This window comes from Oncorhynchus tshawytscha, linkage group LG14 (assembly GCF_018296145.1).
Source record: "Oncorhynchus tshawytscha isolate Ot180627B linkage group LG14, Otsh_v2.0, whole genome shotgun sequence".
In the NCBI taxonomy this organism is placed as follows: Eukaryota; Metazoa; Chordata; class Actinopteri; order Salmoniformes; family Salmonidae; genus Oncorhynchus; species Oncorhynchus tshawytscha.
Window position 1 is genome coordinate 42740670 of NC_056442.1, and position 16999 is coordinate 42757668.

The 16999-nt window shown below is 44.1% G+C and overlaps 1 protein-coding gene across 2 annotated transcripts in view; it reads left to right on the top strand.

Moving 5' to 3' along the window:
* The window catches only part of LOC112267238 (chloride channel protein 2), a 464010-nt gene that overhangs the window by 204171 nt on the left and 242840 nt on the right, over window positions 1-16999 (top strand). The window lies entirely within an intron of this gene.

Here is a 16999-nt window from a genome sequence, read left to right on the forward strand (position 1 = left end):
GGTGACTCTTTTTTCGTGGTGCTGGATTGAGGCATAATGCAAGGAGGATTAATAGACAAGAACTCCCCAGGTTGTTAACACACAGTTGTCATATGTTGAATATTAATTAATGATGACCTGTTCTTGGGAAGTGGGTGTCAAGTCTCAAAGAGGATATTTGACATGTTCTCCTTTGGGCTTGACAGGGGCTCAACAGGTGGTCCCCACCTGAGGCAAAATTCTTATTAATGGGGAACTAGTAATGTGCTGCATGTTGCACCTATCTGAGCTGTTTTCCCCACTTGGTTTAGTCTATATAACCAGTGGAGTGTTTGAGTGCACTGCTTTGAATTGAAATCAAATGAATCCTTTGCTGCTGTTTGGTATGGAAACCTGCAGCCCCATATGCACTGTTGTCTACCTAGGCCTATTCTATGGCTCCCGGATTGAATTGGTGAAGTTGATCGAGGGCACAAGTGGTTGTCAGCTTTCCTTGATGATTCCCGTGAATTTTAACACTAAATGCGCCAACATCTATATATTTAGGTTAAAAGCACCAACGGGTAATATTTGACCACAAATTGATAATGATTGCAAGGATAAACAGCCTGTCAAGCAGTCACACTTTGTTGTATTAACCTTTTTTAATAGATGGTTTAAATTCCCCCGAAAGAAGCATTTATTTTCCATGCTCACACATTTCTAGTGATCGTGTTGTGTTTCTGTGATACTCAAAGGCTGACATACTAGTACGACCTAAAATGGTCACCGTTATTTAGGTGCCGTTGCCATCAGTCTTTTCACTCTAACTTTTTTGAATGATATTGGGTATCAACTCTGCAGGGTTTCCATTAGGAAAATGTGTTTCTGGACATTTGACCGGCAGCATTTGAATTAATGAAAATGAACGGACTGATATGAAGTGGGTGCGTAATCTGATTAGGCCATCCACCCGTGATGCTCAGAATAACAGAAATCACATTTTGGTAATTCATTTTAACAGAACATGCGTCCTTCTTACCGAATTCCAATGTGCACTTTGAAGATGTTAGAATAACTGCCACGTTGACTTTTCCTCAGACAACAAGATGAGTAACGAACAGCAAAATCACTTGCCTATGTCAATGTAATATCCATAGTAAAGTTTACGTATTCTATTGGTCAGCTTGTCGCTCTGTGTGAGAAAGACATGGCCTATTCTAAACAGACTCGGGAACAGTTGTGGGACGATAGATCCCAAATTCATACGACCAGTAGGCATAAGGTACATACATTTTTTTTAAAGCAATGAGGCTGATGCAATCGATCAGAACATTTAGCTTAAAATGTTGATAAACTATTACTTCTTCACATTAGAAGCTCCGTAATGCGCACAAGGCAGTAGGCTACGCACAAATGTTTTCGTTCCATAATGCATTTAGCAGGAAAACACTTGTCCAAAGCACATTGCACATACGTGCGGTTTCATGTGATAGCGATGAAAATATCAATTAGAAATTTTGAAAGAGGGGAGATCTTAAGATGCAACAACTCGCATCAAATGTATTTATATAGCCCTTCGTACATCAGCTGATATCTCAAAGTGCTGTACAGAAACCCAGCCTTAAACACCAAACAGCAAGCAATGCAGGTGTAGAAGCACGGTGGCTAGGAAAATCTCCCTAGAAAGGCCAAAACCTAGGAAGAAACCTAGAGAGGAACCAGGCTATGTGGGGTGGCCAGTCCTCTTCTGGCTGTGCCGGGTGGAGATTATAACAGAACATGGCCAAGATGTTCAAATGTTCATAAATGACCAGCATGGTCAAATAATAATAATCACAGGCAGAACAGTTCAAACTGGAGCAGCAGCACAGCCAGGTGGACTGGGGACAGCAAGGAGTCATCATGCCAGGTAGTCCTGAGGCATGGTCCTAGGGCTTAGGTCCTCCGAGAGAGAGAATTAGAGCGAGCGTACTTAAATTCACACAGGACACCGGAAAGGACAGGAGAAGTACTCTAGATATAACAAACTGACCCTAGCCCCCGACGCAAACTACTGCAGGGGGGGGGGGGGCAACCCAGACAGGAAGATCACATCAGTGACTCAACCCACTCAAGTAACGCACCCCTCCTAGGGACGGCATGAAAGAGCACTCAGCCCCTGTACTAGGGATAGAGGCAGAGAATCCCAGTGGAAAGAGGGGAACCGGCCAGGCAGAGACAGCAAGGGCGGTTTGTTGCTCCAGAGCCTTTCCGTTCACCTTCACACTCCCGGGCCAGACTACACTCAATCATATGACCCACTGAAGAGATGAGTCTTCAGTAAAGACTTAAAGGTTGAGACCGAGTCTGCGTCTCTCACATGGGTAGGCAGACCATTCCATAAAAATGGAGCTCTACAGGAGAAAGCCCTGCCTCCAGCTGTTTGCTTAGAAATTCTAGGAGTCCTGCGTCTTGTGACCGTAGCGTACCTGTAGGTATGTACGGCAGGACCAAATCAGAGAGATAGCTAGGAGCAGGCCCATGTAATACTTTGTAGGTTAGCAGTAAAACCTTAATCAGCCCTTGCCTTGACAGGAAGCCAGTGTAGGGATGCTAGTACTGGAGTAATATGATCAAATTTTGGGGTTCTAGTCAGGATTCTAGCAGCCATATTTAGCACTAACTGAAGTTTATTTAGTGCTTTATCCGGGTAGCCGGAAAGTAGAGCATTGCAGTAGTCTAACCTAGAAGTAACAAAAGCATAGATACTTTTTTCTGCATCATTTTTGGACAGAAAGTTTCTGATTTTTGCAATGTTACGTAGATGGAAAAAAGCTGTCCTTGAAACAGTCTTGATATGTTCGTCAAAAGAGAGATCATGGTCTAGAGTAACGCCGAGGTCCTTCACAGTTTTATTTGAGACGACTGTACAACCATTAAGATTAATTGTCAGATTCAACAGAAGATCTCTTTGTTTCTTCGGACCTAGAACAAGCATCTCAGTTTTGTCCGAGTTTAAAAGTAGAAAGTTTGCAGCCATCCACGTCCTTATGTCTGAAACACAGGCTTCTATCGAGGGCAATTTTGGGGCTTCACCTTGTTTCATTGAAATGTACAGCTGTGTGTCATCCGCATAGCATTGAAAGTTAACATTATGTTTTCAAATGACACCCCCAAGAGGTAAAATATATAGTGAAAACAATAGTGGTGCTAAAACGGAACCTTGAGGAACACCGAAATGTACAGTTGATTTGTCAGAGGACAAACCATTCACAGAGACAAACTGATATCTTTCCGACAGATAAGATCTAAACCAGGCCAGAACTTGTCTGTGTAGACCAATTTGGGTTTCCAATCTCTCCAAAAGAATGTGGTGATCGATGGTATCAAAAGCAGCACTAAGGTCTAGGAGCACAAGGACAGATGCAGAGCCTCGGTCTGATGCCATTAAAAGGTTCACAAGTGCAGTCTCAGTGCTATGATGGGGTCTAAAGCCAGACTGAAGCATTTCGTATACATTGTTTGTCTTCAGGAAGGCAGTGAGTTGCTGCGCAACAGCCTTTTCTAAAAATTGAGAGGAATGGAAGATTCGATATAGGCCGATAGTTTTTATATTTTCTGGGTCAAGGTTTGGCTTTTTCAAGAGAGGCTTTATTACTGCCACTTTTAGTGAGTTTGGTACACATCCGGTGGATAGAGAGCCGTTTATTATTATTTTTTTCTATATTTTTTTATTTTACCTTTATTTAACCAGGTAGGCAAGTTGAGAACAAGTTCTCATTTACAATTGCGACCTGGCCAAGATAAAGCAAAGCAGTTCGACACACACAACAACACAGAGTTACACATGGAGTAAAACAAACATGCAGTCAATAATACAGTATAAACAAGTCTATATACAATGTGAGCAAATGAGGTGAGAAGGGAGGTAAAGGCAAAAAAGGCCATGGTGGCAAAGTAAATACAATATAGCAAGTAAAACACTGGAATGGTAGTTTTGCAATGGCAGAATGTGCAAAGTAGAAATAAAAATAATGGGGTGCAAAGCAGCAAAAAAATTAAATAAATTAAAATTAAATACAGTTGGGGAAGAGGTAGTTGTTTGGGCTAAATTATAGGTGGGCTATGTACAGGTGCAGTAATCTGTGAGCTGCTCTGACAGTTGGTGCTTAAAGCTAGTGAGGGAGATAAGTGTTTCCAGTTTCAGAGATTTTTGTAGTTCGTTCCAGTCATTGGCAGCAGAGAACTGGAAGGAGAGGCGGCCAAAGAAAGAATTGGTTTTGGGGGTGACTAGAGAGAGATACCTGCTGGAGCGTGTGCTACAGGTGGGAGATGCTATGGTGACCAGCGAGCTGAGATAAGGGAGGACTTTACCTAGCAGGGTCTTGTAGATGACATGGAGCCAGTGGGTTTGGCGACGAATATGAAGCGAGGGCCAGCCAACGAGAGTGTACGTGGGTGGTGGGTAGTATATGGGGCTTTGGTGACAAAACGGATTGCACTGTGATAGACTGCATCCAATTTGTTGAGTAGGGTATTGGAGGCTATTTTGTAAATTACATCGCCAAAGTCGAGGACTGGTAGGATGGTCAGTTTTACAAGGGTATGTTTGGCAGCATGAGTGAAGGATGCTTTGTTGCGAAATAGGAAGCCAATTCTAGATTTAACTTTGGATTGGAGATGTTTGATATGGGTCTGGAAGGAGAGTTTACAGTCTAACCAGACACCTAAGTATTTGTAGTTGTCCACGTATTCTAAGTCAGAGCCGTCCAGAGTAGTGATGTTGGACAGGCGGGTAGGTGCAGGTAGCGATCGGTTGAAGAACATGCATTTAGTTTTACTTGTATTTAAGAGCAATTGGAGGCCACGGAAGGAGAGTTGTATGGCATTGAAGCTTGCCTGGAGGGTTGTTAACACAGTGTCCAAAGAAGGGCCGGAAGTATACAGAATGGTGTCGTCTGCGTAGAGGTGGATCAGAGACTCACCAGCAGCAAGAGCGACCTCATTGATGTATACAGAGAAGAGAGTCGGTCCAAGAATTGAACCCTGTGGCACCCCCATAGAGACTGCCAGAGGTCCGGACAGCAGACCCTCCGATTTGACACACTGAACTCTATCAGAGAAGTAGTTGGTGAACCAGGCGAGGCAATCATTTGAGAAACCAAGGCTGTCGAGTCTGCCGATGAGGATGTGGTGATTGACAGAGTCGAAAGCCTTGGCCAGATCAATGAATACGGCTGCACAGTAATGTTTCTTATCGATGGCGGTTAAGATATCGTTTAGGACCTTGAGCGTGGCTGAGGTGCACCCATGACCAGCTCTGAAACCAGATTGCATTGCAGAGAAGGTATGGTGAGATTCGAAATGGTCGGTAATCTGTTTGTTGACTTGGCTTTCGAAGACCTTAAAAAGGCACGGTAGGATAGATATAGGTCTGTAGCAGTTTGGGTCAAGAGTGTCCCCCTTTGAAGAGGGGGATGACCGCAGCTGCTTTCCAATCTTTGGGAATCTCAGACGACACGAAAGAGAGGTTGAACAGGCTAGTAATAGGGGTGGCAACAATTTCGGCAGATAATTTTAGAAAGAAAGGGTCCAGATTGTCTAGCCCGGCTGATTTGTAGGGGTCCAGATTTTGCAGCTCTTTCAGAACATCAGCTGAATGGATTTGGGAGAAGGAGAAATGGGGAAGGCTTGGGCGAGTTGCAGGAAGCAAATTTCTGCTTGAAAAAGCTAGCCTTGGCTTTTCTAACTGCCAGTGTATAATGGTTTCAAGCTTCCCTGAACAGCTGCATATCACGGGGGCTGTTCGATGCTAATGCAGAACGCCATAGGATGTTTTTGTGTTGGTTAAGGGCAGTCAGGTCTGGGGAGAACCAAGGGCTATATCTGTTCCTGGTTCTAAATTTCTTGAATGGGGCATGTTTATTTAAGATGGTTAGGAAGGCATTTAAAAAAAATATCCAGGCATCCTCTACTGACGGGATGAGATCAATATCCTTCCAGGATACTCCGGCCAGGTCGATTAGAAAGGCCTGCTCGCAGAAGTGTTTCAGGGAGCGTTTTACAGTGATGAGTGGAGGTCGTTTGACCGCTGACCCATTACAGATGCAGGCAATGAGGCAGTGATCGCTGAGATCTTGGTTGAAGACAGCAGAGGTGTATTTAGAGGGGAAGTTGGTTAGGATGATATCTATGAGGTTGCCCGTGTTTAAGGCTTTGGGGAGGTACCTGGTAGGTTCATTGATAATTTGTGTGAGATTGAGAGCATCAAGTTTAGATTGTAGGATGGCTGGGGTGTTAAGCATGTTCCAGTTTAGGTCGCCTAGCAGCACGAACTCTGAAGTGTCCAGAGCACAGCTGGGGGCAGAGGGTGGTCTATAGCAGGCGGCAACGGTGAGAGACTTGTTTTTAGAGAGGTGGATTTTTAAAAGTAGAAGTTCAAATTGTTTGGGTACAGACCTGGATAGTAGGACAGAACTCTGCAGGCTATCTTTGCAGTAGATTGCAACACCGCCCCCTTTGGCAGTTCTATCTTGTCTGAAAATGTTGTAGTTTGGAATTAAAATTTCTGAATTTTTGGTGGTCTTCCTAAGCCAGGATTCAGACACAGCTAGAACATCCGGGTTGGCAGAGTGTGCTAAAGCAGTGAATAGAACAAACTTAGGGAGGAGGCTTCTAATGTTAACATGCATGAAACCAAGGCTATTACGGTTACAGAAGTCATCAAAAGAGAGCGCCTGGGGAATAGGAGTGGAGCTAGGCACTTGCAGGGCCTGGATTCACCTCTACATCGCCAGAGGAACATAGGAGGAGTAGAATAAGGGTACGGCTAAAAGCTATGAGAATTGGTCGTCTAGAACGTCTGGAACATAGAGTAAAAGGAGGTTTCTGGGGGCGGTAAAATAGAATCAAGGTATAATGTACAGACAAAGGTATGGTAGTATGTGAATACAGTGCAGGTAAACCTAGGTATTGAGTGATGAAGAGAGAGATATTGTCTCTAGAAACATAATTGAAACCAGGAGATGTCATTGTGGGTGGTGGAACTAATAGGTTGGATAAGGTATAGTGAGCAGGACTAGAGGCTCTACAGTGAAATAAGCCAATAAACACTAACCAGAACAGCAATGGACAAGACATATTGACATTAAGGAGAGGCATGCTTAGTCGAGTGATCAAAAGGGTCCAGTGAGTGGAGAGGTTGGTTGGGGGTCACGGCGATTTAGACAGCTAGCCAGGCCATCGGTAGCAAGCTAGCATAGGATGGCGGTCTGTTGTTAGCCACCTCTTGCGTTCCGTCAGTAGATTAGTGGGTTCCGTGTGGTAGAGGGGATTAATCCAAATCACACAACAACAACAAAAATAAAAACAATAGATATAGTTATAGAGGCCCAAGAAGAAAACATAATAATAATAATAATAAAAATAAATAAATTGTCCGATTGTCTATTCAGATAGCAGCCGGTAAGACAGCTAACGGTTAGCAGGCCGCAGATGGGCATTCAGGTAACGTCGCGACGGAGGAGCCAGCCGGATCTCCTTCGGGTAGATAACGTCGGCAGTCCAGTTGTGAAGGCCCGGTGGGGCTCCGCGTAGGCAGTAAAACGGGTCCGGATAGGTGACTGCAGCCCAGGAGTGATTGACGGAGCTGGCTAGCTCCGGAATAATTGATGTTTGCTCCGGAATCGACGAAGGCCGATAGTCACACGATAGCAGCTAGCTAGCTGTGAGATCCGGGTATGAATGTCCAGAGAGCAGTCGAAATCCAGGGACATGGAGAGAAAAATTGGTCCGGTATGTTCCGTTCCGAGCCGCGCTGCGCCGTACAGAACTGGCAATAGATTTTCGAGCTAAAGGATAGGTGATGACCACAAACCGTGGTTAGCTGAATACTAACGATTTGCCAGTAAAGAAGCTAACTAGCTTCTGATTAGCTTCTGGATTAGCTTCTGGCTAGTTTCAGGCTAGCTTCTTGGAGTTTCTGGCTAGCTTCTTGGAGGATTACAGATTTGAGGTAAATAATATTTTTTTATAAATATAAATTGGTGAGGCGGGTTGCAGGAGAGTGTTTTGAAGATGAGTTGATGGAAAATAAAAATAAAATGTATGTGAAAAAAGTTGTAAATATATATATGACAAGACGAGGACAAAAGACGTCTGAACTGCTATGCCACCTTGGAGAATATGTTCAACATAGGAGGGCCAAGCACAGGAAGCAGCTCTTTCAGTAGTTTAGTTGGAATAGGGTCCAGTATGCAGCTTGAAGGTTTAGAGGCCATGATTATTTTCATCATTGTGTCGAGATCTAGTACTAAAACACTTTTGAGTGTCTCTCTTGATCCTATGTCCGTCCTGGCAGAGTTGTGCATGGGTTGCTAATATGACTAGGATGTGCCTTTGGCTACTGGAAAATGAAAAGAATTTGATTTGAAAACCAATAGATCATGAGAGAAATAGGCTACTGGTTTCAATGGCATATGGAAGTCTTTATAATATAAAATAATTGCCTCCCACATTTCTATGGTTGGATTGTACTTTGGAACAATGTAAGACATGCATCATAATATGAAGTACAACGTTCAGGTTTCAAACTAGTAAGTATATGTAAGTATATGTTTTCAAAATACATACGGCCTCCAGCTCATTGCAAAGTGGTGTGATGCGCTGAAGACTAACTACTGTTGCCTATATGCACTTGAATCTCGAATGGGTACACGCTTCAATTACCATTTGAGAAATGAAAACAGAAGCTCTTTTTAATTGTGCCAACTGGCCATCAAAACATTTTTTTAACACCCGATATGCATTTAGAATTGTTACGCAGTGATTTGGCTTTTAAATAACACGTTTCACAATGAGCTCTTTGAGAAGCTGTAGCAGCTGCTTTGTGCTATCTGGCAGATTTTCCACACATAGGCTCTGTGTCTGTATGCTGTGTGTGTGTGATAAACATAACTGCTAATGAAATTACACATGCGCCAATTTAATAGCATTTAAATTATACAAATGAATCTATAGACCGATAAGCATGACTGGTAACATGTATTTCCATTGACTGGTTTTTACATCAATGAATAGGCTAATAAGCATTATTTTGCAATGGGATTTTATTTTCCTGGACAATTGACCTGAGCCATTTTTATTTATAGTCTAACATTTTTTTTAAAAGATCTGCCAAAATGCCGTTCTAATTGCATTTGAAATATGAGACTCTTGATTTGATATAAAGACATTGACTGGAAGCTAAATATGTATTTACATGTTTTTGTTGTAGTGGCTGCCACTCCATATGTAAATATTTCCAGGGTCCATACATCTTCCTCTGTCAAATTTGGTGCTTTTATCACAGTTTACTACTGAGTCCAGATTTTCAATTTATCTATGCACCACTAGTATGCAAAATAGATAATTGGTAATTCCTTCATATTAACACAGAAATCATGGTAAATTGTGTGTTTTTGTCAGTTACTATTTGCATGACAGTACTAACATTTAAGAAGGATAAAAAAATGTTTCTTTTTATTTTTTTTAATTGAAATTTTTGATCCCTTGGGATCAAAATGTACTCCTGTCGGTGCTTTTAGGGTTAAAGTATCTCGCTAATATGTAGCCTAGAACAGACCATCCTGGGCTACATATTAGCTCAGATACTTTAAATGTAAAGGCCCACTGAAGCGTGCAACCGTAACTTCTGAAAAGAGCAGTTGGGCCTGTTTTTCATCTAATTATAGTTTATTTTTACTGAGACTTCCCCCTTGCTGTTAAACTGTGTGTGGGTGTGCCTGTATGTGAGGGAGATTACACAATGAGCTGCTTGCTGATTCAGCGCTGGGCACTCTGTCACCCTTGCTGGGTCTTGTGCTCGGCTGCTGCTCGCTCTCCAACAGGCTCTCTGTGCTCCTATCTCTGAAGAGTCCCTGAACCGATTACATTTTCCTGTCCCTCTCGCCTGTCCCTCTCGCTTGTCCCTCTCGCTTGTCCCTCTCTGTGTCCCCCCCTCTGTTTTTCTCTCTGACTTCTTCCTTTCTCTATTCCCCACGTCTTTGGCTACACTGTGAGTCACTGTGACACAGTTCCATTGTGCCACATTGGCAGCGGCGGTGGTTGTGTGGGCTTCGTATGTGGGGCAGAACTGTAAGAGACTACTGTAGCTAGTTCCACATCACGACACCACAACAAACAAACAAGCTGTCCCACTAATGAAAATGATAATACACATGTAAGCTGTCCCACTTACATTCTGTGTTGTATGTCACCCTTTATGTTGTAAGACTTTGCTTATACATTATTGTGAAGCATCTATGGTATAGATTAAATGTGGGAATGCTTATGAAGACGGTATGCATGCTCTAGATACGTTTTGGTTAATTTAAAGTGGGACCATCACCGACAGAATAATATGGTTGATAAACAGCAAAGGGTGGCCCTCAGCTGTCTACCCCTCCATTTAGTGTATGGCATTCTGCTACACTTGTTTTCTCCCCCCTTATCACCTTGTCTCTTTGAGTTCCAGGTACCATCTATCCTCTATCCTCTTACGGCTTCTCACACAGTCCACTGTCAATCTTCCTGTCTCCTCTCAGGCACACCTGCTCACACACTCTCTCGCGCGCTTTCGCTCTCGCTTGCACGCTGTCACTCATTCGCCTTCACAGCAGTATTTATGATTATTTGGCCCACTTTGACATGTATGTTTTATGAGTGGAAGTCCAAGAGCTCTGGGGCGTTAATGGGGTTAGCCTGCAGGTGATGCGATGTCGCTAAACATCCCTAAATGTCCGTTGTCCCTCTCCGACCCTGTAGAGGCTTAGAGCCTGATGGCTTACAGCTTGTGATGTGTCTTTTTAGTGTGTGTGTGGGGAGGGGAAATTATTCAGTGGGTCAGATAAGAACTATTAGAGCTGATAGATAAGGCAGGACGGAGCCACAGGACAACCTTGGGACACACTGACTGATGTTTGTTCTCCTTCAGTGCTGAGCAATGGAGCTGTCATATAGCTGTCATATAGCTGTCATATAGCTGTCATATAGCTGTCATATAGCTGTCATAGCTATCGCTGTCAGGCCACTCTGAAACTTTACATGGCTGCAGATTTGGAGGCAGGAGAGTGGTCATTGTGATTTGTACATGACATGAATTCCATTATGTAATGTAGATGACATGGTTTTCCATTGTGACTTATGTACAGTTGAAATCGGAAGTTTACATACACTTATGTTGGAGTCATTCAATCTCGTTTTTCAACCACTCCACAAATTTCTTGTTAACAAACTATAGTTTTGACAAGTCTGTTGTGTCATGCACAAAGTAGATGTCCTAAGTCATTTTTCCAACAATTGTTTACAGACAGATTATTTCACTTATAATTACTATCACAATTCCAGTGGGTCAGAAGTTTACATACACTAAGTTGACTGTGCCTTTCAACAGCTTGGAAAATTCCAGAAAATGATGTCATGGCTTTAGAAGCTTCTGGTAGGTTAATTGACATAATATGAGTCAATTGGAGGTGTGCCTGTGGATGTATTTCAAGGCCTCCCTTCAAAGTCAGTGCCTCTTTGCTTGACATCATGGGGAAATCAAAAGAAATCAGCCAAGACCTCAGAAAATAATTGTAGACTTCCAGAAGCTGGTTCATCCTTGGGAGCAATTTCCAAATGCCTGAAGGTACCACGTTCATCTGTACAAACAATAGTACGCAAGTATAAACACCATGGGGCCACGCAGCCGTCATACCGCACAGGAAGGAGACTCATTCTGTCTCCTAGAGATGCACGTACTTTGGTGCGAAAAGTGCAAATCAATCCCAGAACAACAGCAAAGGACCATGTGAAGATGCTGGAGGAAACGGGTACAAAAGTATCTATATCCACAGTTAAACGAGTCATATATCGACATGACCTGAAAGGCCGCCAAGCAAGGAAGAAGCCACTGCTCCAAAACCACCATAAAAAAGCCAGACTATGGTTGGCAACAGCACATGGGGACAAAGATCATACTTTTTGGAGAAATGTCCTCTGGTCGGATGAAATAAAACTGTTTGGCCATAATGACCATCGTTATGTTTGGAGGAAAAAGGAGGAGGCTTGCAAGCCGAAGAACACCATCCCAACCGTGAAGTACGGGGGTGGAAATATGTTGTGGGGGTGCTTTGCTGCAGGAGGGACTGGTGCACTTCACAAAATAGATGGCATCATGAGGGAGAAAAATGATGTGGATATATTGAAGCAACATCTCAAGACATCAGTCAGGAAGTCCAAGCTTGGTCGCAAATGGGTCATCCAAATGGACAATGACCCCAAGCATACTTCCAAAGTTGTGGCACAATGGCTTAAGGACAACAAAGTCAAGGTATTGGAGTGACCATCACAAAGCCTTCACCTCAATCCTATAGAAAATCTGTTGGCAGAACTGAAAATGTGTGTGTGTGTGTGTGTGAGCAAGAAGGCTAACAAACCTGACTCAGTTACACCAGCTCAGTCAGGAGGAATGGGCCAAAATTCACACAACTTATTGTGGAAGGCTACCTGAAACGATTGACCCAAGTTCAACAATCCACTACTCCAGGGTCCAATGGCGGCGAGCTTTACACCACTCCAGCCGACACTTGGCGATCTTAGGCTTGTGTGCGGCTGCTCGACCATGGAAACACATTTCATGAAGCTCCAGATGAATAGTTCATGTGCTGACGTTGCTTCCAGAGGCAGTTTGGAACTTGGTAGTGAATGCTGCAACAGAAGACAGAGGTGCTACGCGCTTCAGCACTCGGCGGTCCCGTTCAGTGAGCTTGTGTGGCCTACTACTTGGCGGCAGAGCCGTTGTTGTGCCCAGACGTTTCCACTTCACAATGTGCTACCAAATACTAATTGAGTGAATGTAAACGTCTGACCCACTGGGAATGTGATGACAGAAATAAAAGCTGAAATAAATCATTCTCTCTACTATTATTCTGACATTTCACATTCTTAAAATAAAGTGGTGATCCTAACTGATCTAAGACGGGGAATTTTTACTTGGACTAAATGTCAGGAATTGTGAAAAACTGGGTTTCAATGTATTTGGCTAAGGTGTATGTAAACTTCAGACTTCAACTGTAGATGACGTAGTTTTCCTTTCCATTATGACATATGGTGGAGATTAATGTTATGTCTGTTGGCAGCAAAGGTCTATTTACAGTCAGAATATGTCAAGTGATTGTTGTTGGTGAGAATATTCTAATGATGACCCAAGGAAGTGAGGGGAACAAAGTGTCAATCTAGTGTGTGTGGATGTGTGAGTCTGGCTGTGGCACAAGGCAATTTGTAACCGAGTGTTATTTGCCTGCTGGTCATATAAGTGTTCATTTGGCTTCATGTTGCTGTCAACTTGTTTGATGTCAGCTTCTATTGCCATAACTACATTTTACCTCTGTTCGTCTCGAACACTCCTTCCAGTTTTCTTTCTCTATCTTTCCCTCTTTAACTAACACTACCTCATTCCTTCTTTCAAAATGGTTGTTTTTTCTTGAGGTCAACAGCGCCTTGACCCTGAGCATGTGTTTTTCAATGGCAGGAGAAAGGGAAACTTGCGTAACATTGTTTTGAGGCAATAGAGGATTCCAGATATTATCAAATGTTTACGAATGAGCACCATCATGAAGTTCATAGGAGAATGTCAAATGAAAGTCTATTTTTGAGGAATTTAAGGGTGTGTGTGTGTGTGTGTGTACAATATGATTTTTCAACCATTTCCCATCCTGAAAATGAGGGATAAGGAAACTCTTTGATTTCTTGTCAAACAGATGGAAAAGGGGTCTTGGACAACATCTACCAGGAAAGTCTTTAAAAGGCATTAGAAATGCATTAGAACACATAATTAGAACACACCCCTGCCAACTAATATCAACACTTTTATTTAGTTTTGGAGAAGTGATTTGCCTTCTGTAAGTTTAAGAAACACTGCTTTGTCCCTTGTAATTCTGTTACCAAAAACCCTTTAAGGTATTTTATACATTTAGTTAGAGAATGCAAGTTCACAGAAGTAACAAGTAAGGGTAGACCTACCAATTAGTTCTGAATTGAAGTTTATTCATTATTAAGTGATTAAAACAGGTAATTATTTTTCCAAATCAGTACAGGAATTACTGCAATTCCATTGGCTATAACGGGAAATCATAGTAGTCAGAAACCACAGTTGGGTCTCCTGCTACTGTCCTCCCTTCCACTGGTCTCCTGCTACAGGCACACCTGTTAATGAAATGCATTCCAGGTGACTACCTCATTAAGCTGGTTGAGAAAATGCCAAGACTCTGCAAAACTGTCATCAAGGCAAAGGGTGGCTACTTTGAAGAATCTGAAATATAAATATCTATTTTGATTTAACACTTTTGGTTACTACGTGATTCCACGTGGTATTTCATAGTTTTCATGTCTTCACTATTATTCTTCATTGTAGAAAATAGTGTAAAAATAAGAAAAACCCTTGGTGTGTCCAAACTTGTACTGTATATACTTTTGTATGTGGACACCCCTTTAAAATTAGTGAATAAGGCTATTTTAGCCACATCTGTTGCTGACAGGTGTGTAAAATTGAGAACACAGCCATAGACATTGGCAGTAGAATGGCCTTACTGACTAGCTCAGTGACTTTCATCGAGTCACTGTCATAAGATGACACCTTTCCAATAAGTTGGTTCAAGTTTCTTCCCTGATAGAGCTGCCCCGGTCGACTGTAAGTGCTGATTATTGTGAAGTGGAAATGTCTGGGCACAACAACGGCTCTGCCGCCAAGTAGTAGGCCACACAAGCTCACTGAACGGGACCGCTGAGTGCTGAAGCCCGTAGCACCTCTGTCTTCTGTTGCAGCATTCACTACCAAGTTCCAAACTGCCTCTGGAAGCAACGTCAGCACATGAACTATTCATCTGGAGCTTCATGAAATGTGTTTCCATGGCCGAGCAGCCGCACACAAGCCTAAGATCGCCAAGTGTCGGCTGGAGTGGTGTAAAGCTCGCCGCCATTGGACCCTGGAGTAGTGGAAACACATTCTCAGGAGTGATGTAATCACACTTCACCATCTGGCAGTCCGACGGATGAATCTGGGTTTGGCGGATGCCAGGAAAACGCTACCTGCCCCAATGCATAGTGCCAACTGTAAAGTTTGGTGGAGGAGGAATAATGGTCTGGGATTGTTTTTCACTAGGCCCCTTAGTTCCAGTGAAGGGAAATCTTAACGCTACAGCATACAATGACATTCTAGACGATTCTGTGTTTCCAAATTTGTGGCAACAGTTTGGGGAAGGCCCTTTCCTGTTTCAGCATTACACTTGTGAATGCTAAACTTTCCTTGCACCTGCATAACAATGTGTTCATAGTGGAGATAAACAGACAGGAGAGAGGCTAGGTGGGACTATTGAGTCCCAGCCCAGAGGAAGCTAGGTGGGGCTATTGAGCCCCAGCCCAGAGGAAGCTAGGTGGGGCTATTGAGCCCCAGCCCAGAGGAAGCTAGGTGGGGCTATTGAGCCCCAGCCCAGAGGAAGCTAGGTGGGGCTATTGAGCCCCAGCCCAGAGGAAGCTAGGTGGGGCTATTGAGCCCCAGCCCAGAGGAGCTAGGTGGGGCTATTGAGCCCCAGCCCAGAGGAAGCTAGGTGGGGCTATTGAGCCCCAGCCCAGAGGAAGCTAGGTGGGGCTATTGAGCCCCAGCCCAGAGGAAGCTAGGTGGGGCTATTGAGCCCCAGCCCAGAGGAAGCTAGGTGGGGCTATTGAGCCCCAGCCCAGAGGAAGCTAGGTGGGGCTATTGAGCCCCAGCCCAGAGGAAGCTAGGTGGGGCTATTGAGCCCCAGCCCAGAGGAAGCTAGGTGGGGCTATTGAGCCCCAGCCCAGAGGAAGCTAGGTGGGGCTATTGAGCCCCAGCCCAGAGGAAGCTAGGTGGGGCTATTGAGCCCCAGCCCAGAGGAAGCTAGGTGGGGCTATTGAGCCCCAGCCCAGAGGAAGCTAGGTGGGGCTATTGAGCCCCAGCCCAGAGGAAGCTAGGTGGGGCTATTGAGCCCCAGCCCAGAGGAAGCTAGGTGGGGCTATTGAGCCCCAGCCCAGAGGAAGCTAGGTGGGGCTATTGAGCCCCAGCCCAGAGGAAGCTAGGTGGGGCTATTGAGCCCCAGCCCAGAGGAAGCTAGGTGGGGCTATTGAGCCCCAGCCCAGAGGAAGCTAGGTGGGGCTATTGAGCCCCAGCCCAGAGGAAGCTAGGTGGGGCTATTGAGCCCCAGCCCAGAGGAAGCTAGGTGGGGCTATTGAGCCCCAGCCCAGAGGAAGCTAGGTGGGGCTATTGAGCCCCAGCCCAGATTCACCCCATCTAGGTATAGATGGGGTGAATGGAGGGGTCAGAGACAGACAGTGAAGTTTCCTTCAGCTCCATAGCCCTTCATCTACTACTCCCCAGACAGAGGGAGCAACACATACAGGTACCTCTGTAATAAAATGCTTCTTCCCTAAGAGCCAAAGGTCTGAGCACACGCAAAATTACCATTTAAATGGGGTTAATCTATCAACCTCTTTCTGACTTTTCCATGTGCTCTCTATCTGTTTTTGACACACACACACGCGCAGTATATAGAACAGGGAATAAGACTGAGCAGCAAATTCTGTGGCGCTAATCTCCCTCAGCAACACACAAACACGCGCAATATATCAACATGCACCCACCTCCTGCATGATTTCTGCTGCCAATAGACTGAAAATGAGTGAACGAGAGGGGAAGCAAAAGGGAGGGTGAAAGACAACAGAGGGACTGCAGTGGCACAAGTATTATCATCCACCTACTAGCCACACTATGGGACCAAAATAAGGGGACAGTACCAGTCCCAGACATACATGTTCAAAAATCTGCCTCCTATTGAAAGCCCATGGCAGGAGTATACCTGGCGAAAGGTAGCCCAGTGGAGTCAAAACCTCACCATGCAGCCTGTCTAAATAATAGAAACACCGGTCATACTGAAAAACACTTCTGCACACCTGAAGGTAACCAAATCCACCTGATTTCTAAGCCAAAAGACTGCTATAGTAATACAGTTCAAATATTCCACTT